Here is a 27,110-nt window from a genome sequence, read left to right as displayed (position 1 = left end):
ATTGGTGATGGCTTAGCCATCAATTTACCCTGATAACAAGCGGTACATGAAAATTTTCCACTTCCAAGAATCTTCAGGTTCTTAAGTGGATGCCCATTTGAATTTTCAATAATTCATCCCATCATTATTGATCCAGGGTAACCTATTCGGTCATGCCAAAGCACAAAAGTACTAGAGTCATTAAACTTCTGGTTTACGATCGAGTGTGCTTCAATTGTACTAATTTCTGCATAATACAGGCCAGATGATAAAGTTGGTAATTTCTCCAAAACATATTTTTGGCTGGAGACATTCTTTGTATTGACAAGATATTAATCATTTATTTCGTTTAATGTCTCAACGTGATACCCATTATGGCGGATATCTTTGAAACTTAACAAGTTTCTTGGGGATTTAGAAGAAAATGATGCATCTTCTAGAACAAGTTTCGTCCCCTTAGGTAGAAGTATAGTAGCTCTTTCGGAGCCTTCAATCAATTTCGAATTGCCGGAAATTGTATTAATATTTCCCTTTTTCCTAAGCAAGTGAATAAAGTATTTCTCATCTTTGAATATGACATGTGTTGTTCCACTAATCAATCACACAAATATCTTCATGATTGGTCATTGATCCAAACAAAATTTGAGGAATTTTCATGTATTCTTTAAAATGAAAGAATAGACAAAGTTAACACTAAAGTAGATATTATTATTAAACAAAGCATTACACAAACTTTATTTACATAACTATGGAAACATAACTATTATAGCTAATAGTAACAATATGGAAGAAAATATCTAAATTATTAAGATCCATCACCGATCAGATTATCTATTTTTTCTTCAAGGAGTTTAAAGAAATCTGCCACATTTAGATGCGTGGGCTCAACATTATCTTCAGTAATAAAATTTGCTTCAGCATTCTTTTCTGCCTTTTTGAGAGAGACTTGATAAAGATCAACTAGATGCTTTGGCGTATGACAGGTACGTGGCCAATGCCCCTTTTCTCCACATCAGTAGCATTTATTTTCTGAATCTCTCTTTTGCACAGCTTCATGCTTTTCATCCTTGTTTTTACATGCTGGTGGGGAAGGATATTATTTAGTGCAAGACGAGAATCATGATTGAAATTTCTTCCTCAACCATGGCCATGACCACGACTGGGGCCACGATCTCTTCCACGCCTAGAATGGTGAAAATTTGCTTCATTCACTTTAGGAAATGAGATAGTATTAGTAAGTCGCTTTCATGATTTTTCATTAATAATTCATTATGTTGTTCAGCTACTAGAAGATGTGAAAGTAGTTCAGAATATTTCTTGAACCTCATCTCTCGGTATTGTTGCTGCAGGAGCATGCTCGAGGCAGGAAAAATGGAGAATGTTTTCTCCAGCATATCATGATCAGTGATATTTTCCCAACATAATTTCAACTGAGAAATAATTTTAAACATGGCAAAATTATACGCACAAATAGATTTAAAATCTTGTAGCCTCAAATGGATTCAATCAAAACATGCTTGTGGAAGCACAACCATCTTCAGGTGGTCAAATCTATCTTTTAAATTATTCCACAGCATAAGAGGATCTTTAACAATAAGATATTTCATTTTCAAGCTCTCATCAAGGTGATGGCGGAGGAACATCATTACCTTGGCACGGTCTTGATTCGATGCCTAATTTTTATCTTTGATGATTTCTGCCAGACCTATCGCATCAAGATGAATTTCGGTATTAAGAACCCAAGACAGGTAGCTTTTGCCAGATATATCTAAGGCAACAAATTTACGTTTAGAAAGATTTTTCATTAACTAAGAAAAATAAAGTCAATGCCTTCGAGGCTTTCAAAGTATTTGATCGAGATGACAGAATCTCGTGTTGATAACGTGTTATAAAATAAAGGTTATAAAGTAAATACACCACAATAAATATATAGAGAGAGACTGATATATTATTCAACTTTGAACTGATATCCAAATGAATAAATGAACCTCCTATTTATAGGAGGAAAATGATGGCCAAGGCACAGGATTACAACTTGGAGGCCAAGTTTCCTTGGTGGCCAAGTATTCTAAGTATTCTTGGTTTCCAAGTATAGTAAATGGATAACCATTAATATATTTACAACATTCTGTACGAATTTCGTGATATTTTCCCTTTCTAGCATATTTCGAGAAGAACAATGTTTTTTTGCACTCAGAATTTTTAAGGTTTTGAGCTTTTCATTTTAGTTTTATTGAAATATGATGATGGCATGTATATAACCTCAAGTTATAAAAGTACTTTAATATGTGGCGAACGTCTTTATTTTTATTTTTAAACTCCATAATCAATTATATACTGATATATAAAATAAAACATAGGAAATAACAATTTTTAAGAATTTCAAATAGTATAGATAATTAAAGTGCAAATCATAAAAAGGCTAAAAATAGTCATGAACTAATGAAAATGATGCAATTTCATATGTCTTTTATTTTCTTTTTGGCACAAAAAAGCTACGACCATTAACCAGCAAGTGGAGCAAAATAAAGTATTTATGTTCTCCATTTGCTTTTAGGCACAAAAATACTCGTACCGTTAGTCAAATAATTAAGAGATGATTTCGATAATATGCAATCCAACATAAAATATTACATCCTTATACCTATATTTTTAATTTACATCTGTATACTTAATTTTTCACGGTATATAACTTTATACACTTATTGTAGATAATATATCAACCTTGTATAAAAAGGGTAATTCGCAGGAATGCCCTTACTAATTTTTGGGTAGTCTTGAATTTTTGATCTTCACTAGAAGAACCCCTTGGCTTCGGGTTTGAACCACTGCTAAGTCAAAAATTAAAAAAAAAATCGTAAGGTAGAGTTTGGATTCGCAAGACAGAGATTTGCCTGCAAAACTCTGCCTGATCAGGCAGAGTTTTGAGACAAACTCTACATTAAGGCAGAGTTTTGCCTTCTGGCATGCTAAAACTCTACCTTAAAGCAAAACTCTGCCTTAAGGCCTAACTTTGGCCGGATCGAACAGGCCCAATTTTACTACAAAATTCTGTCTTGCAAAATTGTCTTCCTTTTTTATTTTTTTTTATTGAGCCCTGGTTCGAATCCCAAACCTCATGGTATCAGGTGAAAGGGACAAAAATTAAAGACCACCAATTTGAGGGGCAAAAATTAAAGACCAGTGCATTTGAAGGGTACTCCGCACAAAAAAAATGGTATAAAAGTGTATAATAGTCTTTAAGAGATGTTTATACACACTTTTACACTATTATTCAAACTTATAGAAAAATTGATTTTGATCCCCTAAGGATACACCCAAAATCACCATGAAAAATTGCTAAGAAACCTGTCATGGAGCCATCTTTTTCTGCCATGAAAACACCATAAAAAATCATAAAAACAGAGCAGCTCCATAACCCAGCTGATTCTCCCACCAAGCTCTACAAACAAAGCACCACAGAAAGCTCTCACCTTCAACCACCATCTCTCTCGAAGCTTTAGTTGAGGTTGAGATTGTTGAAATTGTTGAAATCTGGAGGTCTTTACAGATCTGAATACAAGCAGATCTTCACAGATCATTGCCAACGATGATGATGGCTAAGTCGGGTTAAAAAATAAAAATGGACTAAAACTGATAACTATTTTCCCCTAATTAATCTAGAGTATAAAAATCCCCATAATCAATGGAACAAATATGCTCCAAAGCTATTGAAAATAATTATAAAAATCACGTGGAGCAAATATGCCCCTCTCCAGTAACGGATTCCACATCATATATAAATTAACATAAAGTAATCTATATACTTTTCTGAATTGAAAATATTTGGATAAAAAAAAACAATCTCAGTAATGGTTTAACACAATTAAAGAATTAAATAATAAAACTAATAATCTCACTTATAATATAACACAATTAGTTAACTAAATAAAATTACCTGTAAGAGCGCAGTTAAGAGCGAATTTCCTCCACCCTCTCCAAGGATCAAGACCAGTACCCACAAGTAGCCGTGAAGGATGAAGCCTTCAATTCTAAGATTCAATTTTCAGCTTAACCTATTTCAACAGGAAGAAAAATCAATTCAAATTTTTAAATTTTTAGATGAACACGTTTAAATAGATAAAAAATCAATTCAAAAATTCAATTTTTCTGCTGAATCCTTCAATTCAAAGATTCAAATTTTCAACTAAAGCTATTACCATTAGTCAATTTTTGTTAGATTTAGTTTATCAATCTATATATAATATAAAGCTAGATATAAACAATCATATGTGGCATTTCTGTATAACCTCCATTGCCATTTATCTTTTTTCTTTTTTTTTTGACTTTTTCTCTCATTTTTTAAAATTATTTCATTTTAAATAACTATCTCCTATAATTACATTTCATAACTTCTACTTTTAATCATTAATTAATTATATTCATAACTCTAAAGCTTCGTAACCGCCAAAAGAATTATTGTGCAAGAGATTCGCACATTGGCCCTTTGCTTTCTCAAAGAAAACCAAAATTGAGCCGTTTGCTACGGTGCTCATGGATCAGTTACAATTTTTTTTTTTTTATTGCTGTCCTTCAAATTAATTACAAACCATTCACGTCCATATCCTGTATATTTTAATAGCCTGATAGGCTTCAAACATGGGTAAGCCCCACCTTCAAGTATTCGTGCCATTTACTAGATTCTTCTTCTCAGAAATGTATCTATGCCAAAAGTATTCATGATCAAGAGGCTCAACGTTGTTCAAATTATAAACTGATCTTGTGTGTTTCAAACGCAAATGATTTCCCCTACTTCCTGTTGAATTTTGCTTGAACAAGGGATCCGGTTCATATAATCGATGCTGAAAAATAATTCAATAGCGTTTTTGGTGAATGCATTTATATATTTTGGAGGCTAAGTATTTGGATGAATAAAGTCTTTCATAAACTGGTTGAAACTCTTTCTTAAGCCTGTGAATCATTGTTGGTAATTCCTCTCATCTTCCTTAGTTGCTACAAGTAACAAGTCGTACAGACTTCAGAGAGTCGGTCTTGTGTTTTAATTGCCCTATTGCTCCTTTTATTTCTCTATATTTATAAGGGTGTACTCATATATATGGTAGATAGAAATTTGCTTAGTTTTTCTTTGGTCCGTAATAGTAATTATTATATTACTTTTTTTTACCTTAAATATTGGAATTTTCATATTACGTTCATGTTAGATTAAAAATTAGTCTTGTAGTTAAGTTTAGTGTCTCATTACATTGTTAATGCAAATATGATATTCATGTTGGATTGCTTTGTTTTCTGTTGATGTGATTTCTCAACATACTAAAGATAATTTTCACCCCAAAAAAATGCTTTTATTGTTTTTACGTATAGTATGCCCTAAAAAGATATATAATCTTTGAGATAAAGTGATTTTTGACTATGGATTAAACGGAATTGTATATTCTTACCCTAGGAATATCAGTATTGTTTTGTGTATATTAAGAATCGTGAAAGTGAGAGGGGTGGATTACGATTTATTCAATCATAATGCTTATCTATTTATTTTTATCCTTTCATCTTATTTTTTTTCAGTTTACATTATTAAAAAAAATTAGCTCATGCTTGGATTCTTTAGTTACTTATAGTTTCTTTTTGAAAAAAATGAACGTTTAAAAAAGAAAACTCTGAAAAAGAAAAAAATAAGAAATTAATAATATAAAAGGTAAAAGAAAGGAAAGAAGGAAATGAACTGTAAAGACAACAATTGCGTAAAATAAAATCAGTTTGATTTTGTGAATTTGGAGTCCACGGTTTCGCCCTTGCTCTTCTTTGTTTTTTCCTTTTGAAAGAAAAACAAAGCACCAAAGAAAGTAAAGAACTAGCTCGAAATCAAGCAAGGAATGAAACCCTAGAAAATAATATATATAAATATTGTAAAATTTAACTGCATAATGAGAGTGTATATCACACACATATATAGATATGAATGCACAGATGTAGATCAATTTAATTGAAATTCTTTTTCTTTCTTTACACGTTTTTAGAGAAATCACCTACTATTTAATTATATAAAAATTAACTATATTTAAAATACAAAAAATTAAGTAGTGGATTACAAGTTGAATTGAATATATTCGGATTTGAAGCTAAGAATATTTTCTAAAATATTTTTAATATCCAAATATTATGGAAAAAATTATTTTATAAATTTAATGATGTTTTATTATTCGCGTGTAGCGCAGATGAGTTCACTAGTTGTGTATATAGTTACGTACCGAGATAACCTTTTCACAATATGAAGTTCTAAACTGTCAACTTAGCAAAAGAAGTATTTCTTTATGCTAGTAGGTGACATATTTGTTCCACTTGGCTAACCGTAAGTGTATTTTTGTGTCAAAAAATAAGTATAATTGCTTTACTTTCAATAGTTTAGGGATATATATGCTCCATTTGGCCCACAATAAGAGATTATTGTGTCAGCAAACAAAAAGCATAATTACTCTGTTTTCTATAATTTAGGAACATTTTTCCAAAATAATACAAGACCTGTAGTATTCTATCAGAAAAATTATTTTTGTGCCTCATACAATTGACAATAATTGTGTGAATTTTTTTTTATCTCACAAGTCTGTGGACCCAAACGAGAAATGTAAGATTTGAATCTCACAACTTGTAAGACAAAAAGAAGACTCGTAGTATTCACTCCGTTTCAATTTAGGTGGTACTATTTGACTTGATACAAAATTTAAGAAAAAGAGGAAGACTTTGAAATTTGTGGTCTAAAACAAACCTTAGACATTTATGTGGCTATAAATCAATAAAAGGAAGATTTTAAAGTTAAGTTGTTCTAATTATAGAAGTGTGACATTCTTTTTTAATGGACTAAAAGGAAAAATGTGTCACATAAATTGAGACAGAAGGAGTGATTATTATCAATTCGATAAACTATAATGCACAAAATAATATTTTTTGTTACTCCCTCCGCCCCAATTTGTTGACACTGTTCACTTTTCGAGAGTCAAACTTCTTAATTTTGACCGTGTGATTGAACATAGTATTATTAAAATTATAGAAATAAAATTTACATATTTGAAAACTACGTGAAAAGTACTATAAGTCACCAGAATTAATAATTTAAAGTATTTAAAAGACATAAAAAAATTACGATCAAAGAACAACTCATTTGATTCTCGAAAAGCGAAAATTGTCAAACAAATTGGGACGAGAAAGTAATATATCTCCTACGAACAAGGAAGAATCTAGAACCAAGAAAGGAATAAGTATACCAGCCCCACCATTCCCCCGAGTTCGGAACCTAAATGACCCGACAAAAAGTCAAACGAACCAAAATACCTCAAGAAAAAAAAAACGAGATACATAAGTACCTTTAACGCAACAAATTGTTGCATTAAAGGAGTTAACCATAATGACATGGTTAACTTCTTTAATGCAACAATTTATTGCGTTAAAGGACCAAGATAAACTCGCATCGGGTTCCACCACTGGTCCCCCACTTCAACATAGCAAAATAAAAAATAAAAAGCCTAAAACCTCCATTAAAGGACCAAAAGCTTGGGTCCCACCTAAAAAAAAACCCCATTTTCTATTAAAATCTCGTTTGTGAAGTAAAGTTTCTAGCTATATTCAATTCAAGGAACAAGATTCGAAGATTGAATTTCGAAAAAAAGCTACATGCAACTTGATTCAAACAATCCTACAACAAGCTTTGACCAAGGTATTTTACTATAAACTTTCTAATTATTTTGTTAAATACATTATAATCCTAAGCATGATTAAAGTTTCATAGTCTCGAATTTCAAAAAATGAATTGTATTTTTGCATTTTTGGCTTCGTCTTCCACTGGCAATTTCGAACTGCCGAAACTGCCAGTGTTTTTTAATTAATTTTTTTGCTAGTTAATTTATTATTTATTAATTGATTATGAATTGTGTAATTAGGAAAATATTGTAATCTCCTATTATTTGTTAATTATCTCATTGTTAATTTATTTATTTGTGTAATTCTTTATCCTATGTTAATTATTAATGTGCTAATTAGTTATCTAATGTTATGTGTTAATTATTTGATTAACTATCAAATAGTTAGTTAATATAAATTCCCCTTAAATAAATTAGTTCATTATTACTTTAATTGTATTTTGAAAAATAATTAGTTAGAAATTAGTTAGTTCATATAAGTTCTGACAAAAATTAGTCATTTAACATAATTCTCATAATTCACAAATTTTGAATAACGAACGATAATCTAAATCCTTAGTTTAGTATAAGTTATTTAACATAATTTCCCATCAAATTAATTAGCTTTTTAATATAAACTTTTAGTTAAGAAATTAATTAATTTAGTAATTTTTAATTAGATATAATTATTCAAAAAATATACTCCTTCCGTCCCAATTGAAGTGTGTTACTTTCCTTTTTTTTTGTCCCAAAAAGATTGCATCTTTCTACATTTAGTAAGTTTTGGCAAGTTTTAGACCACATAAACCTAGGAAATATTTCGTGCCGTTGCCCAGTGAATAGACTAACGAAGGGTAAGAAGTATATGATGTTTCTACGAGCAAGAAGTAGTACTTAACGTTTTCCATTAAGATTCCAAAGACGTTTGAAGCACGAGAAGAAAGTTCATTTAAGAATGTCAAGCATAAGTCGTGTTTTTGGGAAGGGTTCACAAGGTACCGAGTTAATGTTGACTTAATGATGTCTTAAAGAAGAGTTATAACGCCCCCTCGATTGTTAATGAAGTGTGAAAGAAGTGCTAAGAAGGTTCCATAAGGATTGGGGATCAAACGAGTTGTCGAGAACAAGTTTCGAAAAATTGTGGATTATACGGTCCTTTGTACGGACCGTATAAAAGATACAGCCTGTATATCTGACCGTATAAGCTGATCAGAATTGGAGCATCCACTGGAACCATTATACGGTCACACATACGGAACATATAAATTGTACGGACCGTATGTGTGTCCGTGTAACTTGGTCGGGACAAATTTTTTAGGTTTTAAATAAGGGACCCAAGTTCATTATTTTCATTTCCCATCTTCTCTCTAACCCTCTCCACACTCTTTTAACATAAACCCAAGAGAAATCAAGAGTAAAACACTAAGAGTTGATGGAATCAAGAACATGAATGCTCACTAGGGTTGTACAAGTCAAGAAATCTCCTTGGATTGAAGCTAGGGTTTTTCTCAAGAGAAGTATTTTCATCCAAAGGTCATTCTCATACTCTCAAAGGTAAGTTTTATGATCAGTTCATGTTTTTTGGAGTATTGAGAGGTTGAAAGACTTGGATTATGGAAGGAAATAGAAATGGGTTACAAATATGAGAATAGTGACATTTTTGAGTAATAGCTTAATATGAATCATGATTCTTCATATGTTACGAGTATAGTTATGTTATAAATGATATTAAGAACATGGGAGAAACATTATATAAGGATGAATGTAACGTTGTATTATGACCATGGCTATGGATGCCCTTGAAATAGAAGTAGGAGAATTGAATAACACATGGTCGTTGAAGATTGTTGAATATGATATGATGAATGTTATTATTGACGTTTGGGAGTTGTTATATGATATGGAGAGAGTTGTATATTTGTATAACATTTTTTTGTAGCCATGAGAGCGCACACACACACACACACACACACACACACATATATATATATATATATATATATATATATATATATATAGGCATATGCTGCCCTTGAGATCATGTATGTTAAGGTTAGGTATGATGACTAGCAGGATGAGTGGTGCTCGGTAGTCAGCTCCGGGTACCTGTCATGGCCCCCCCTAGCCGGGTCGTGACAAAAGTGGTATCAGAGCAGTTCCGTCCTAGGGTGTGTCTACGAGCCGTGTCTAGCAGAGTCTCGTTTATGGGTGTGAAGCGCGCCACACTTATAAACAAGAAGCTGCGGGGCATTTAGGAAAAATGACCATTTTTCTTCTTATTAGATCGTGCGATAGAGCTATGTTATAAGATTTTCTCCTCCCTAATTGTGCGTTATGATTTCAGCTATGCCGGTAAAGAGAAAAGCTACCGCGCCTAGAAGGGAAAGGCTACTATGGCACAACGAGTGGAGAGGGAGCCACCAACGGATATAGAAGAAGGTGAATCTCATAATGAGGCTCCATCTAATACCTCTCCCACTCCGCCTGTTCTAGAAGAACATGAGGGGGCTTCAGCTCCAGCTCCTATGCCTCCAGTTCCTCCACCGGCTACTTCGGGTCAACATATGACCGAAGCTATTCAGCTACTGACATAGTTAGTTGCCGCTTAGGCATAGCAGTAGAGTACGGGTCCAAGTGACTGGGCAACTAGTACTCGAGCCCGGGATTTTATGAGCTTAAACCCTCCAGAGTTTTTCGGGTCAAAGCCGGATGAAGACCCACAAGGTTTTATTGATGAGATGTTGAGAACATTGAAAATTACCCATGCCTCCGAAACTGAATCTGTGGAGTTGGCATCTTATAGACTCCGGGATGTGGCGGTCCTTTCGTATAATAATTGGATATCTTCAAGAAAAGAAAATGCACCTCCCCCAGTTTGGCAAGAATTCGTGGATGCCTTCATCCATCACTATTTGCCACTCGAGGTTCGTCGGGCCAAGGCTGATAGATTTCTGAATCTTAAGCAAGGAAACATGAGTGCCCGAGAGTACAACCTTTACTTTAATTCATTGGCTAGATATGCCCCGACTATGGTGGCCGATATGGGGGATAAAGTGCATAGATTTGTGAGTGGCCTAGGGCCACATTTGTTTAAAGATTGTTTGACAGCCTCATTACAAGAGGGGATGGATATTTCCCGTATTCAGGCCCATGCCCAGAACTTGGAAGAGCAGCAACATCCGCAAAGGGGTGAGCGCGATATTGATAAGGGGCAGAGTAAGAAGGCCAGATCTATGGGTGCCGGTAGCGACTATAGAGGTGGATCGAGACGGTCACATTCCAGATATTCAGGCCAGTCGGCGACTAGCGCACCTCCTTGATTTGCAGGTAGGAGATTTGATCGCCCCGTTCATTTAGGATAGGGTAAGAGTTCGAGGGTCTCAGGTTCTCAATTTAGGGGCAATCCTAGCTAGCGCAGAACACCAGTACCGTGATGTAGCCAGTGCGGTAGATTGCATTCCGGACAGTGTCGCCGAGGTTCAGATGCTTGCTATGCCTGTGGCCAGGTTGGGCATATGATGCGAGATTATCCATCGATGAGTGGTAGAGTTGGGGTTCAGCCCACAGGATCAGCAGCTGGATCTTCTTCCGTGCGCCCGATAGGGCAGACTCCCCAGATTCCAGCGGGTCGCGGTAGGGGCAGAGGGGGAGCGTCCAGTTCAGGTGGCGCCCAGCCCCGTATTTATGCTCTAGCCGGACGCCAGGATCTTGAGTCCTCCCCGGATGTGGTTACAGGTATATTGACTATATTCTCTCATGATGTTTATGCGTTGATTGATCCGGGTTCTACGTTGTCTTATATTACTCCATATATTGCTGGTCGTATTGGGGTAAAACCCGAGCCAATTAAACCTTTTGAGGTATCTACTCTGGTTGGTGATCCGTAGTAGTTAGACAAGTATACAAGAATTGTATAATTGTGGTGTGTGATCGTTAGACTAAAGTTGATCTAGTTGAGCGGGAAATGTTAGATTTTGATGTGATTATGGGTATGCATTGGTTGGCCTCTTGTTATGCCAATGTCGATTGCCGAATGAAAGTAGTTCGATTCCGGTTTCTGGGAGAACCCGTGCTTGAATGGAAATGTAATACAGCATCTCCTAGAGGTAGGTTTATTTCCTACCTTAAGGCAAGAAAGATGATAGCTAAAGGCTATATTTATCAGTTAGTCCGAGTTTAGGACACCGAAGAAAAGCCACCGACTTTTCAATCCGTCCCGATAGTGAATGAATTTTCAGATGAACTCCTAGGTCTTTCTCTGGAAAGAGAGATTGATTTTGCTATTAATGTGTTACTGGACACCAAGCCTATTTCTATTCCTCCTTACCGAATGGCTCCCGCAGAATTGAAAGAGCTGAAGGCTCAATTGAAAGATTTGCTTGTGAAAGGATTCATTAGGCCCAGTTCATCACCATGGGGAGCATCAGTCCTATTTATGCGAAAGAAGGATGGTTCTTTACGAATGTGTATTGATTATAGACAGCTGAATAAGGTGACGATAAAGAACAAATAACCTCTCCTGAGAATCGATGATTTGTTTGACCAATTACAGGGTGCCAAGTGGTTTTCCAAAATAGAACTGAGGTCAGGATATCATCAAGTGAGAGTTAGAGAAGAAGATATTCCTAAAACAGTTTTCAGAACGAGATATGGTCACTATGAATTTCGGGTAATGTCATTTGGGTTGACTAATGCTCCGGCGGTGTTTATGGATTTGATGAATAATGTATTCAGGCCTCTCTTAGATCTGTTCGTGATCGTGTTCATTGATGATATTCTTGTATACTCTCGGACAGAATCATAGCATGCAGACCATTTGCATATTGTCCTTGGAATTCTTCGGACTCGTGAATTGTATGCAAAAAGTTTCAAAATGCGAGTTTTGGCTAAATTCTGTGACTTTTCTGGGCCATATCGTTTCAGCTGGCGGTATTCGAGTTGATACTCGAAAAATTGAAGCTGTGAAGACTTGGCCAAGACTTACAACACCTACAGAAGTCTGCAGTTTTTTGGGTTTGGCAAGTTATTATAGAAGATTTGTGGAAGAGTTTTCTTCTATTTCAGCACCATTAACGAAGTTAACTCAGAAATCAGTAAAATTTCAATGGACTGATGCTTTTGAACGCAGTTTCCAAGAATTGAAGGATAGATTAACTTCAGCCCAGTCCTGACATTCCCAGAAGGGCCAGATGGTTATGTTGTATATTGTGATGCCTCTGGTGTCGGGTTAGGATGTGTGCTGATGCAGCACGGTAAAGTCGTTGCCTATGCGTCAAGGCAGTTGCGAAAACATGAAAAGAACTATCCAACTCATGATTTTGAATTGGCTACGGTTATTCATGCACTAAAAATGTGGAGACATTATTTGTATGGTGTACATATTGATATTTACACAGATCACAAGAGTCTCCAATATATTTTCAATCAGAAGGAGTTAAATCTATGGCAGAGATGGTGGATGGAGTTACTGAAAAATTATGATGTAAGTATCTTATATCATCCCGGGAAGGCGAATGTAGTGGCTGATGCACTTATCCACAAATTAATGGGTAGTCTATGTGAGGTCCCTTCGGAGAAGAAATAATTAATTCGTGAGCTCCACCAGCTAGCCAGTCTCGGAGTTCGCCTAATTGATTTAGGCAATGCAGGAATTGATATTAATAATCCAACTGTTTCATCCTTAGATATAGAGGTGAAAGAGCGTCAGTATGAAGATCCTCAGTTGAGCCACTATAGAGATACATTTCATGAGAAAAAGAAGTCTCCATTTGAAATTTCTATAGATGGAGTTCTTAGATACCGAGACAGGCTATGTGTTCCGGATGTTGCGAAATTACGTTGTCGAATTCTTGAAGAAGCCCATTTCTCTCGGTATTCTATTCACCCAGGAGCGACAAATATGTATCACGATCTTAAGTTAATGTACTGGTGGGATGGAATGAAGAAGGACATAGCAGAATTTCTTGCTCAATGTCCAAATTGCCAACAAGTGAAAATCGAGCATCAAAAGCCAGGAGGATTATTGTAAGCGATGGAGATTCCAGCCTGGAAATGGGAAGTGATCAACATGGATTTCATTGTAGGGTTGCCTCGTTCCCGAAGCAAGTATGACTCCATATGGGTGATCGTGGACAGATTCGCGAAAGCAGCTCATTTTCTTCCAGTCAAAACCACCTATTCGGCAGAAGATTATTGATAACGTCCAAATCCACCCTATTAATTAGAATGGGCACGGTCGTATGCAAATATATTTACCCAACTATGAGTCGGGGTCGAATCCCACAGAGAACAATATGTAGGCGATTAGGAAAAGTAGGAATTTTCACCAGTGATAGCTAAAGCCAAACGATGGATAATATTTTGGTTTTGTTTGAGAGAAAATTATAGCTAATGCAAAAATGTAAACTAACCTAGAAAGCAAGTAAAATGATCAATGGCCACAAGCATGGATACAAGGGAAACTACGCTCAAGTAACGATCCAATGTACTTCATGGTTTACAAATAATGGTGAGTTTATATTACTTAGCCTCGGATAATGACTCTAGATTAGCTTCTTCCGAAGACTAACTAGACTACCTAATTGAATATCCCTAAAGCAATTAGGAGCATTAAAAACACCCGAATATGGCTACAAGTGGTGTCGCCTATCCCTAGGTCGATTTCCATTAGATGAGGGTTAACGCCCCAAATTCTTGTTAATTAATCTTTCCCAATCCCGAGTTTGCCTCTTCCAAGTTTAAACCGAAATAAATGGGCAAGTCTTAGGGTTAGCTACTCCCTTAAGAATCATTCAAAATGAGATTAATTAAAGAAACAATAACTCACTTCATTAGGAATAAAATCATTCAACACATAAGTAAAACAAGAGATTCAATCCAAACTTAAACAATATATACTTCCATAAATAAGGTTCAAGTATTGAAATAAAATATTACACACATAAATATTCAATACAAAACAAGAGTAGAAGAAATGGGTAAAGAATTTCTCATTGGGTGCCTCCAAATCTTCTCTTCCAAGGTGTTGGTGATGAAACCCTAGCCTCCAATTTTTGTGTTATGCCAAAGATATCTGATGTTTTGCCCTAATTTTCTATTTATATGAACTGGAATGGAAGAAATCGTCAAAACCCAAGTTCTGGTCGAACTGGGCAGAATTTCCTTCTACGCGAAAGCGCCACGTTTCTGCGCGAATGCGTAGAATCACGCGATTCCTTCAGCGCTGTCGCGTGTCCTTTCTACGCGAACGCGTGGACTTAATAACGCGCGTGGGTTACCTGCGCGAACGCGCAGAGTAATTTTCCACGAAATTTTCCAGAACCTTCAGTTTGTTTCCAGTTTTGCAGCTTTTTTTGCTTGTTTTCCACACTTTGGCTCTAGGGACCCCGTATTACCTGAAACATACTAAAAATCACGTAAAATAACATAGACTTGCTTAAAAACAAGTAAAACGTATAGCCGAAAAGCGTCAATTGTGGTGTAAAATCACGCCACATCAACACCCCCAACTTAAAGTATTTGCTTGTCCTCAAGCAAATCAAAACAAAAATCTCAATGAGAAACCACTTTAAGCACAAAAACATGACTTTGGTTGGTACCAACAATTAGGCTACAAGCATGTGAAGCTTCAACCAAATAACTCCCTCATTTCAAAATACAATTTCAAGAATGCAATAGAGATTTAAAACTATCAAGCAACAACACTCAAGCCTCAATAAGTGACTCAAAACTACTAGCTTACTAGATATGCTCAGTTGACTCAACTTTGGATTTTTCAACATCACTAATCTATCGTAATCCATATGCCCTCACAAGAAAGAAAGTCCCAAAATCACTATATTCACAACAACAACACAAGGGACAAATACACAAAGTCACTCACTCTCAACAAAGAAATTCTAGTGCTAACAAATATCACACCATAAGCTTGCCCTTATTTTCAATCATCACTAACTCAAGAACATTCAGTTGGAGATCACATAGGGACTTTTAAGCTTGTAATGTAGGCTTAGGGAAGGGTAGGATAAGTATTTGGGATACAAGTGACTACGCCCTCCTTGAACACTACACATACTTTTTGTCCACTTTCCTCTTCATTTCAAAACATCACTCCTTCCTTTGCATACTAGTTTCCCCAATTATTCAAAATTTTTTTTTTTTTTGCACAAAAAGTTTGCAACCTTTTTGTATTTTTCAAATTTTCTTCCTTTCTTTTGACTTTTCTACTACACCAACCTTCACCACTCTCAACCAACACTAACACCCCCAACTTAGGCTTTTCGCCTCAAATTCACAATTTCATGTTCACGGAGGGAAAGGTTCAAAAGAGAGACTCTTCATCAAAAAGGGTAAAGGCTTGTAATGTGGCAACAAAAGAAAAGGTCGTAGGCTCAAATGGGGTTACTAGTGATATTATTTATGCAATGGTAGGCTAGAAAGGCTAAAGAGGTTTTTTTTTTTTTTTTTTTTTGTTTTTCAAAAATCACAAAGATAGCCCAAGGTCATCTCTCCAACCAACATAATCAAAATTAGCATTGAACGAATAACCGGGCAAGTTCTAGATGATAAAAGTAAACACAAGATTTATTCAACAAACACTCACCACACATGGAATATGGACTAGTCTAGATGGATCAACTAGTGTAATATCCCATAATCCAAAGTAAACACAATAGTAGGTAAAGAGTCACAAAATGAGCCAAAAAGTTGTCACAAAGATCATTCTTTCCTATGCGCCTTGCTTTTTAACTTTCACAACACTTTGGAGAAGTATTCACATTTCAATTTCACATGTAAGAGACTAACTCTATTAGTACCAAACAAGCCAAGAGTTTTCACATTTTTCCTCAAAGAAAGTAAAATAATAAGAGTGACTAATCCACAACATGTCAAAAGAACAAAATTTTCAAAATTTTTGAACAAGTTTCAAAATATAATGTGCTACCACATGCCACCCCCAACTAAAAACATTGCAGTGTCCTCACTGCACAAGCAAAAACTGGACAGTTTTGCAGAAACTGGACAGTTTTGCAGAAACTGGACATTTTTGTAAAAACTGGACAGTTTCTGCAATTTTCAGCAGCTACTGGTTTGTGGCTGTCCGAAAATTCAACCTGCTCAAAATAACTCCACAAATTCTGAAACTTTGCAGATTAGTCAAAAATCATAAACTAAACTATTCTAAAAAATAAAATTTAAAAAACGATTTAAAATTTTTAAAACGATGGGTTGCCTCCCACCAAGCGCTTAAGTTAACGTCGCAGCACGACGGTTACCTGTACCACTTTTCCTTCTATTTGGAAGATATGAATTTGCGCCCCAACTTTGAATCAAGATTATGATGACGCTCATGGGGCGGTGGTAGAAAAACAAAGAGGCCAACTCTCGGATGTCGCATTTTGCACTTTTTGGCCTTTGAGTGAGGAATGCCATTTTGTCTTCTTGGCATAGCAAACTTCAAAATAAAAACGCTTTCTTCTTCATATCCAAAATTCTCCATTGGCTTGATTGGTTCAACTTCCATATCATCAACCAAGCACAATGTTGAAAAAGGGTTAGAATGTGGTCCAACGCGCTCAAATTTCAAATTTGCATGAATTTTGACATCCTTACCCCTAAATGAACTAGAGTCTTCAAAAACGATTTCATGAACTTTTTTATGCAACTCTAGTATCATTTCTTCAATCTCGGCATCATTCACTATTTTTGGATTTGTTGGTTGGTAATTTATCATTAGCTCTTGAAAATCAATAGTGACCACTTCTTCATTGGAAACCAACTTAAAACTACTATCCATGGCCTTTTGATATTGAGCGTCACATGCCTCAATCTTTGCATTCAATTCGGCCTCCAAATTTTGGATAGCAATTTCACGTAACTCCACTTCTTGACTTTGCTCAACATGTTTTTTTTTGAAATTCTTCTATCATCCGTGAAAATCCATCACGGTGATCCCCATAGAGTTCAAGTTGTTGAGTTTGATTCATTAGCCAATCTTGGCTCATAATATCCACTTTGTCAAATTTTTCTTCATGGCGAGAATCGTCCACAGCCTAGCATGGTGAAATCCATGTTTTGGATAGTTTCATCATCTCCACATTGAACTGCTTCCCACCATTTGGCCACAATCTTCCCATATTTTTCATTTCTCGCCATAATGCCATTCAACATTTCCTCAATTTTCTCATTCCGAGTATTGTAGATTTCTTCTTTATGGATTGACTCATTTTCTTCAAGTTGAACCACTTCTTCAATTTCACAACTCTTGTTGTGGTCACAAGAATTTTCGGGTTCATCTTGTAATTTTGAAATCTCTTCTTCCACTACTTCACTTTGAGGAATAGGCACATCCATGAAAATTGAAAATTTTTCATCTTCAAGTGATTTGTTCATTTCCAAAATGGATTGCCCGACGAGTTCTTGTTCCTCTTCCCTTTCTCGGTCAAAGTATGCTTGGAGCAATTCCATGACACCTTCATATCCGGCACTTTGTTCTTCACTTGCTATGTTATTGTCCCTATCAAACTCAAAAGCACAACTAGCATTTTTGTTAGAACAACTTGGGGGAGGGGAAACAAAATAATTGGGACTATCACCCCAATGTCCACCTTGACCATCACATATATTACAAATACTCTCATCATAGGATTGAGACGGTGCTCACATCTCTCTCCCGGGAGCATTTTCACAATCTTGCCAAAAGTGAGGTCCTCCACAATATGGACATGGGTCATCAAAATATTCACAACTACCATCCAACCAACTTTCATTACAAGATGCCATTGTTTTTTGTTTTTAAATTTATTTTAGCAAAAGCAAAAACTGGACAGTTTTGCAGAGGCAAAAACTGGACAGTTCTGCAAAAACTGGACAGTTTTGCAGAAATAAAAACTGGACAGTTTTACAGTTTTGCAAAAACTGATCAGTTTTTTTTTTTTTTTAATAAATATAAAATAAAGCAAAGAAAGTTTGGACCAAAGCAAGTTAGCTTAAATCCCCGGCAACGGCGCCATTTTTGATAACGTCCAAATCCACCCTATTAATTAGAATGGGCACGGTCGTATGCAAATATATTTACCCAACTATGAGTCGGGGTCGAATCCCACAGAGAACAATATGTAGGCTATTAGGAAAAGTAGGAATTTTCACCAGTGTTAGCTAAAGCCAAACGATGGATAATATTTTGGTTTTGTTTGAGAGAAAATTATAGCTAATGCAAAAATGTAAACTAACCTAGAAAGCAAGTAAAATGATCAATGGCCACAAGCATGGATACAAGGGAAACTACGCTCAAGTAACGATCCAATGTACTTCATGGTTTACAAATAATGGTGAGTTTATATTACTTAGCCTCGGATAATGACTCTAGATTGGCTTCTTCCGAAGACTAACTAGACTACCTAATTGAATATCCCTAAAGCAATTAGGAGCATTAAGAACACCCGAATATGGCTACAAGTGGTGTCGCCTATCCGTAGGTCGATTTCCATTAGATGAGGGTTAACGCCCCAAATTCTTGTTAATTAATCTTTCCCAATCCCGAGTTTGCCTCTTCCAAGTTTAAACCGAAATAAATGGGCAAGTCTTAGGGTTAGCTACTCCCTTAAGAATCATTCAAAATGAGATTAATTAAAGAAACAATAACTCACTTCATTAGGAATAAAATCATTCAACACATAAGTAAAACAAGAGATTCAATCCAAACTTAAACAATATATACTTCCATAAATAAGGTTCAAGTATTGAAATAAAATATTACACACATAAATATTCAATACAAAACAAGAGTAGAAGAAATGGGTAAAGAATTTCTCATTGGGTGCCTCCAAATCTTCTCTTCCAAGGTGTTGGTGATGAAACCCTAGCCTCCAATTTTTGTGTTATGCCAAAGATATCTGATGTTTTGCCCTAATTTTCTATTTATATGAACTGGAATGGAAGAAATCGTCAAAACCCAAGTTCTGGTCGAACTGGGCAGAATTTCCTTTTACGCGAACGCGCCACGTTTCTGCGCGAACGCGTAGAATCACGCGATTCCTTCAGCGCGGTCGCGTGTCCTTTCTACGCGAACGCGTGGACTTAATAACGCGCGTGGGCGCGGTCGCGTGGGTTACCTGCGTGAACGCGCAGAGTAATTTTCCACGAAAATTTCCAGAACCTTCAGTTTGTTTCCAGTTTTGCAGCTTTTTTTGCTTGTTTTCCACACTTTGGCTCTAGGGACCCCGTATTACCTGAAACATACTAAAAATCACGTAAAATAACATAGACTTGCTTAAAAACAAGTAAAACGTATATCCGAAAAGCGTCAATTGTGGCGTAAAATCACGCCACATCAATTATGCAAGGTTGTATCTCAAAGAGATTGTGCGACTTCATGGTGTCCCGATAACTATTATCACGGATAGAGGAGCCCAATTTACAGCTAAATTTTAGAAGTCTTTCCAAGAAAGTTTGGGGACTCAGGTAAGGCTTAGCACAACATTTCATCCACAAACTGATGGGTAAGACGAGCGCACTATTCAGACCTTGGAAGATATGTTACGGGCATGTGTGCTAGATTTCGGTGGTAGTTGGGATAACCACTTACCCCTTATTGAGTTTGTATACAACAATAGCTATCACTCCAGTATTCAAATGGCCCCATATGAAGCGCTGTATGGAAGAAAGTGTAGATCCCCAATTGGGTGGTTCGAAGTAAGAGAGGTACAACTGATAGGCCCTGAGTTGATTCAACAAGGAGTGGAAATGGTCAAGGTTATTCGAGATCAGTTGTTGATAGCCCAAAGTCATCAGAAATCTTATGCGGACAACCGTCAGCGAGACTTAGAATTCCAAGTTAATGACTAGGTGGTCTTAAAGGTATCACCAATGAAGGGTGTGATGAGATTTGGTAAGAAAGGGAAGTTGAGTCCTCGATACATCAGACCTTATAAGATTGTCCGGAAGGTGGGTCAAGTAGCTTATGAACTGGACTTGCCTCCAGAACTTGAATCAGTCCATCCGGTTTTCCATGTCTCAATGCTCCGTAAGTGTGTCGGAGATCCTACTAGGATCGTGCCGGTAGATGATGTTCAAGTGACAGAAAAGTTGAATTATGAAAAGGTACCCATTACCGTATTAGATAGGCAAGTACTGAGGCTTAGAAACAAAAAAGTATCTTCAGTCAAAGTCTTATGGAGGAACAATAACTGAGAGGAAATGACTTGGGAAGCGGAGGAAAATATGAAGTCCAATTACCCATACTTGTTCCCACCCCCGGAAGAGATCCATGATAAGACATCAATATTATGAGGTATGTATGTTTTCTTTTCATGTATTTGGGTCGTGTGTGGCCAAATTTTATTGCTATTATGTTGTAGCCCTGTGAGGCATGGTTATTGTGGGTTGTTGTGATAGGATAGTAGTGCCAAATTACAGGGGAAACTCTGGCAAAATTTTCGTAGAATTCCCGATAACTTAACATTCGAGGACGAATGTTTTTAAAGGGGGGAAGAATATTACACTTCGAAAAAATTTCGTGTCGTTGCCTAGTGAATAGACTAACACAGGGTAAGAAGTATATGATGTTTCTATGAGTAAGAAGTAGTACTTAACGGTTTCCATTAAGATTCCAAAGACGTTTGAAGCACAAGAAGAAAGTTCATTTAAGAATGTCAAGCATAAGTCGTGTTTTGAGGAAGGGTTCACAAGGTACCGAGTTAATGTTGACTAAATGATGTCTTAAAGAAGAGTTATAACGCCCCTTACATTGTTAATGACATGTTAAATAAGTACTAAGAAGGTTCCATAAGGATTGGGGATCAAACGAGTCGTCGAGAACAAGTTTCGAAAAATTGTGGATTATACGGTCTTTTGTACGGACCGTATAAAAGATACGGCCCGTATAAGCTGCCTAGAATTGGAGCATCCACTGGAACCATTATACGGTCACACATACGGATCATATAAATTGTACGAACCGTATGTGTGTCTGTATAACTTGGTCGGGATAGATTTTTTAGGTTTTAAATAAAGGACCCAAGTTCATTATTTTCATTTCCCATCTTCTCTCTAACCCTTTCCACACTCTTTTAACATAAACCCAAGAGAAATCAAGAGTAAAACACTAAGAGTTGATGGAATCAAGAACATGAATGCTCACTAGGGTTGTACAAGTCAAGAAATCTCCTTGGATTGAAGCTAGGGTTTTTCTCAAGAGAAGTATTTTTATCCAAAGGTCATTCTCATACTCTCAAAGGTAAGTTTTATGATCAGTTCATGTTATTTAGAGTATTGAGAGGTTGAAAGACTTGGATTATGGAAGGAAATAGAAATGAGTTACAAATATGAGAATAGTGGCATTTTTGAGTAATAGCTTAATATGAATCATGATTCTTCATATGTTACGAGTATAGTTATATTATAAATGATATTAAGAACATGGGAGAAACATTATATGAGGATGAATGTAACGTTGTATTATGACCATGGCTATGGATGCCCTTGAAATAGAAGTAGGAGAATTGAATAACGCATGGTCGATGAAGATTGTTGAATATGATATGATGAATGTTATTATTGACGTTTGGGAGTTGTTATATGATATGGAGAGAGTTGTATATTTGTATAACATTTTTTAGCCATGAGAGCTCTCTCTCTCTCTCTCACACACACACACACACACACACACACACACACATATATATATATATATGCATATGCTGCCCTTGAGATCATGTATGTTAAGGTTGAGTATGATGACTAGCAGGATGAGTGGTGCTCAGTAGTCAGCTCCAGGTACCCGTCATGGCCCCCCCTAGCCGGGTGGTGACAACAAGATTTAAATGACAACACTCATCTTTAATTTATAACCACGAGATTCAAAAGTTTTTTTTCTCTTAAACTCGTTGCCTTGTTAAACTACGACACTTAAATTGGGACGGAGGGAATAATACAACATAATTCTGATAATCCACGAATATTGAATAAAGAAGTATAAACTAAATCCTGAATAACAAACGATAAACTAAATCCTAAATAACGAACGATAAAATAAATCCTTAGTTAGTTAATATAATTTTCCTACAAAGGATTAGTTTCAAGGCCTAAACCTGGGAAGCGTGGCCAGTACTCGGCCCGAGCAAACCACTTTGTAACTGTAGCTTTGGAGAGATAACCCTCAACTTTGGGCAACGGGGTCTATCTGCAAATAGAAAATACTAACCAAGGACGACAAGGCCGCGTCCTGAATCATATGTAAATAACAACAATCATACCTGGAGGGCATATATACCCAATACATATATACATAACTGCGAAGGCTGACGAGGCCGCCATAAGCATCTTCGATCAATAGTAACAAAATGAACATGTACAAGGGCCGACAAGGCCTTTAAACTGACATACTGTACTGATAAAACAAGTTTACAAGCCTCTACAGGAGTGTAACTGTAACATGGCCGGGACAGGGCCCCGACCTACCCATACTGTACATACACAAAAATCTGAACCGGGTAACTCTGAATGACATGGAGCTTACCACACTGGATGATACTCGGCAAGTCCTACTGGTGAAATTCACCCAGTAACCTGTCTGAACCTGTGAGAATGAACACAGCGTCCCCGGGCAAAGGGATGTCAGTACGAAATAATTTACCGAGTATATAAAGTAACTGAAACTAATACTGAAATGAAATATAAAGTAACTGAGCATAACTGAAGAGTCAATAAAGAATCTGGTTGTACTTACCATCCTCTACATCCAAATAACTAATAATATGATGTCAAACTACTTAGCCTCATACAAGGCATCTAGTCATGCATGATTAGCCCCGAAGCACTCAATGTAGCCTCGAAGGCAAGCGCGCATCTGTACAGCCCCGAAGGCAAGCGCGCATCTGTACAGCCCCGAAGGCAAGCGCGCATCTCTACAGCCTCGAAGGCATTCTGTATGGCCAATAGCCCCATAGGCAAGCTTCATAGCCCCGAAGGCAAGCATATTGTAGCCCCTAAGGGAAACATCATAGCACCGTAGGCAACTATAACTCTATACGTTCTATGGTCATGCTTTCTATCGTTGTAACTATTTAGCTAACTTGACTAATCATAAGCTTATTCCTAATAAGGGAGAAGAGCTACAATAGGGTCATGGTAACCCAAGTACGACTATTACTAGTAGCACATCTTGGTGCGGATAATCAAAGGTAGCTCGACAAGGGAAAATCATGCCAAAATAAGAAGAGGGGATAGCTGTTACATACTTGTGTCGAGCCACCTAACCACACAATCCACGCATCTCATCTAGCACCTCAACTTATAATAACATTAATGCTCCCGTTATGCTAAGGAAACACTAGTATATTACGTATAGCGAGCGGCAAGCTCGTTCTTTAATGAATCGGACAACATCTCCCATATTTTTTTCCACTTTGCCCATGCTCAAATAATCAAAATAACAACAAACACATCAAGTCTATCAATCTTAGCCATCAAGAAATTTAGAACAACCACCAAACATCCCATAAGCCAACAAAAACCTCAAATAAAATTTTCATTCTTTCTCATTTTAAAAACTTAGCTATGATCAAGATTGACTTAAATTCATCTACAGGAGGAGAATCTTACCTTATTTTTCAAGAACTCCTTTTCTTTAACCTTACTTCACTTCGAAGAAAGCCCAAATTCAATAATGCGACAAAACGGAAAAACGAGATCCAAGCGGACAGTGAAACCCGTAATAAAATTGAATAACACTGCTGGACATTTACTTAACGTTGCTACACGTTTTTGCTTCTTCAAACTAAGTTTTTCCAAAGTGAAATATTACGAGAGATGATTGGAAATGGAGAAATAGTTAGCTTCCTATATTCTGTTTGTTTAAAGTGAAATACACGGAATGAAATAGTAGCTCAAATGTTGGGTCTTAATAAATGAATTTATCCCAAAGTAAAATAATAATTGTGGACTATTTAGTGGATTGTGGGGTCCATCCCCTATCCTTTACTTTAAATGACTGATCTATACTAAGATGCCACCACCAACTTTATATAACTAGTCACTATTTGATTCTCATCCCATGGACACGCGTGGAAGTCACTACTTTCACTTATCCACTAATTGATTACATAATCCATTTATCTTTTCCATACTCCACATTTAACCGATTAGCTCTATAATTAATTTCTTGATCTCATTTCACTTAAATAATAATCATTTTCCACACACCTCATGTATTATAACATGCTTATGTGATATAACACTAGTGCATATCTTCTTTTGGTACACACAAAATGTTATTTTTAACCATCGTCATCCCACTTTTAAGTCTGAGATCATTTGGGGACTTCATCTTCTTATACAACGAGCTCTTTATTTGCATACTCGAATATGACCGAAATTATTTGGGACACAGGACTACTTACATACGTCAAGCGCGTCAAGCCATAGCCCCAAATCCTGGGGTATTACATCGATGAAACTTATACTCTCCGATTCGCTTAACCTCTAACCTTCACGACACTTACTTATCATTTGTTAAAAGTAGCATAAATACTTATAACCTCAAAAATAATCTTGTTCTTAAACTTATGTTGATTAGTTTATGACAAATTCAACATACAAAAAAGTACAAAGGTACGGGATGTAACATCCTTCCCCTCTTTAGAAACATTTGTCCTCGAACGTTAACTCATAAAGACTTGTGAAAATTTTGCTAGAGTCCCCTCTGTAAACTGAACTAAAACCCAACCTATGTACAACCAGAAAACATACTATACATGCCACACAGAGCCAATATCTATAAATAGTTACACTTGGTCTCACACGACCGTCAACCATAAGTACTGTAAATCATGAATAAGAGCTCACCTCAAGATCTACTGGCTTGTGCTGGGCTGTGCCGTAACTTTTCGACTTGAGTATCATCTAGTCATAAGATGGGGCTAGTATAACGTGTTATGGTTAAGTGAAGAGTATATGACTGAACTACAATCCTGTGGTATCCTTGCACTTTCATAGTACTGCTATAGTAATCATATTTGATTTATCAGTCTAAGATAGTTATTGGGTTTGTCTCATTAGGCGAGTCTCTTGTAATTTAAATAACGTTTGCTAGGACACGGTCTCTTTAATTCTCTTGATGTTAACTGTTATTGAAATCCTCCGCGTCCCTAATTCCTTTTCAGATATCTTATTTGCTAGCCCATATTGATTTATGTTACCCCGTGAATCTAACTTAGCCTTCTCATAATCTTGTTGGAGTCTCCAATTTGTTTATCGAAATGTGGGTATAACCTTATGACTTATACTCTCTTATGACCTTAAGATCCATCTTCTCTTGTCTGCTCTTGTACTTGTACTTGGCCACGAACTTCGTCATCCTGCCATATTTTGACTTACTGTCATCATCCATTTATCATATTTTTCTCGTAACGCTTCACTTATCTTGTTCTTCTGGTCACCAAATATTTTTATTTATTGTGGATGGAACCCATGCTTAGGTTAGTACTTATCCCTTCTAGGATTCAAACACCTAGCTTCTAAATTTTCCAATTACTTTGGTAATCATATCTAACTGTACTGTTCTAGAGTATACCATCTTGGCGCCTCATAAGGGAAACTATTATCACGTTCAACATATTATTCGGGAATGTCATTTAGTGCTAACAATCTGTCCACAATTCTTGGTTACTAACCCTAGCTAGATCCTAAAATTTCGTCCTTCTCTTACGCTATATCTACTAGTTCTCATAAAGCAAAACTGAAATGGGTGCAACTAATTGTACGTACCTCTATTACAGTTAGAAGGGACTCACAATTCTTATATTCCCTGCCTGAATTGTAAATATTTATAATCTTCACTGACTGGGTACAACGTATCTTTTTTACTTTACCTCTTTTGCCTGCTGAAACTTATACTTTTACTTCCTGATACTCTCATAACCTGCTATTCACGGGGTGTGTTAGATATTCCTATCTTAGGGTCTTAAGCAGCAAATTTGCACATCCGGTATGCACGATCTGATAGGGCCTCAAACTAGGCCATATCATCAAGAACTCTCTCTACTAATGCTGTCACGACCCAACCGGAGGGCCATGACGGGCACCCAAGGCTAACCCACCGGACACCTCTCATCATACTTCCACAATCATAACTAGGTGAGCCACATGGCCTCCTCATAATCTCTATGCATCAATAATACAATTTTTATCGGGCTAAGGCACTTTTATATCAACATCATCAACTATACCCATATACATATACACAAGCCGACGAGGCTAACAAAATGATATACAAAACATGAGACGACAAGGCTAAGAGACATCTAGCTATACACAACAGTCTACGAGCCTCTAGAAAGAGTATGTAACATCATACATACGGGACAGGGCCTCACCATACCCATATATGTACACAAAAGAATAGTAGCAGTAGCTGCAACTCCGAATCAAATAGAGCTCCTCTAAGCAGTCTCCAGATAAGCAGCC

The 27,110-nt window shown here is 36.4% G+C and overlaps 1 long non-coding RNA gene across 1 annotated transcript; it reads right to left on the bottom strand.

Moving 5' to 3' along the window:
- Positions 1–3,126: 3,126 nt before the first annotated feature.
- LOC132642603 (uncharacterized) lies at positions 3,127–6,320 on the bottom strand. Its single transcript, XR_009583269.1, has 3 exons — positions 6,225–6,320; positions 3,917–4,034; positions 3,127–3,531 (listed from the first exon to the last, which is right to left on the bottom strand). It is a non-coding gene; the product is annotated as an uncharacterized LOC132642603 (long non-coding RNA).
- Positions 6,321–27,110: the final 20,790 nt, after the last annotated feature.

This window comes from Lycium barbarum, chromosome 5 (genome assembly GCF_019175385.1).
Source record: "Lycium barbarum isolate Lr01 chromosome 5, ASM1917538v2, whole genome shotgun sequence".
In the NCBI taxonomy this organism is placed as follows: Eukaryota; Viridiplantae; Streptophyta; class Magnoliopsida; order Solanales; family Solanaceae; genus Lycium; species Lycium barbarum.
Note: the sequence above shows the minus strand (reverse complement) of the source record. Positions and strands in the feature narration are given on the sequence as shown.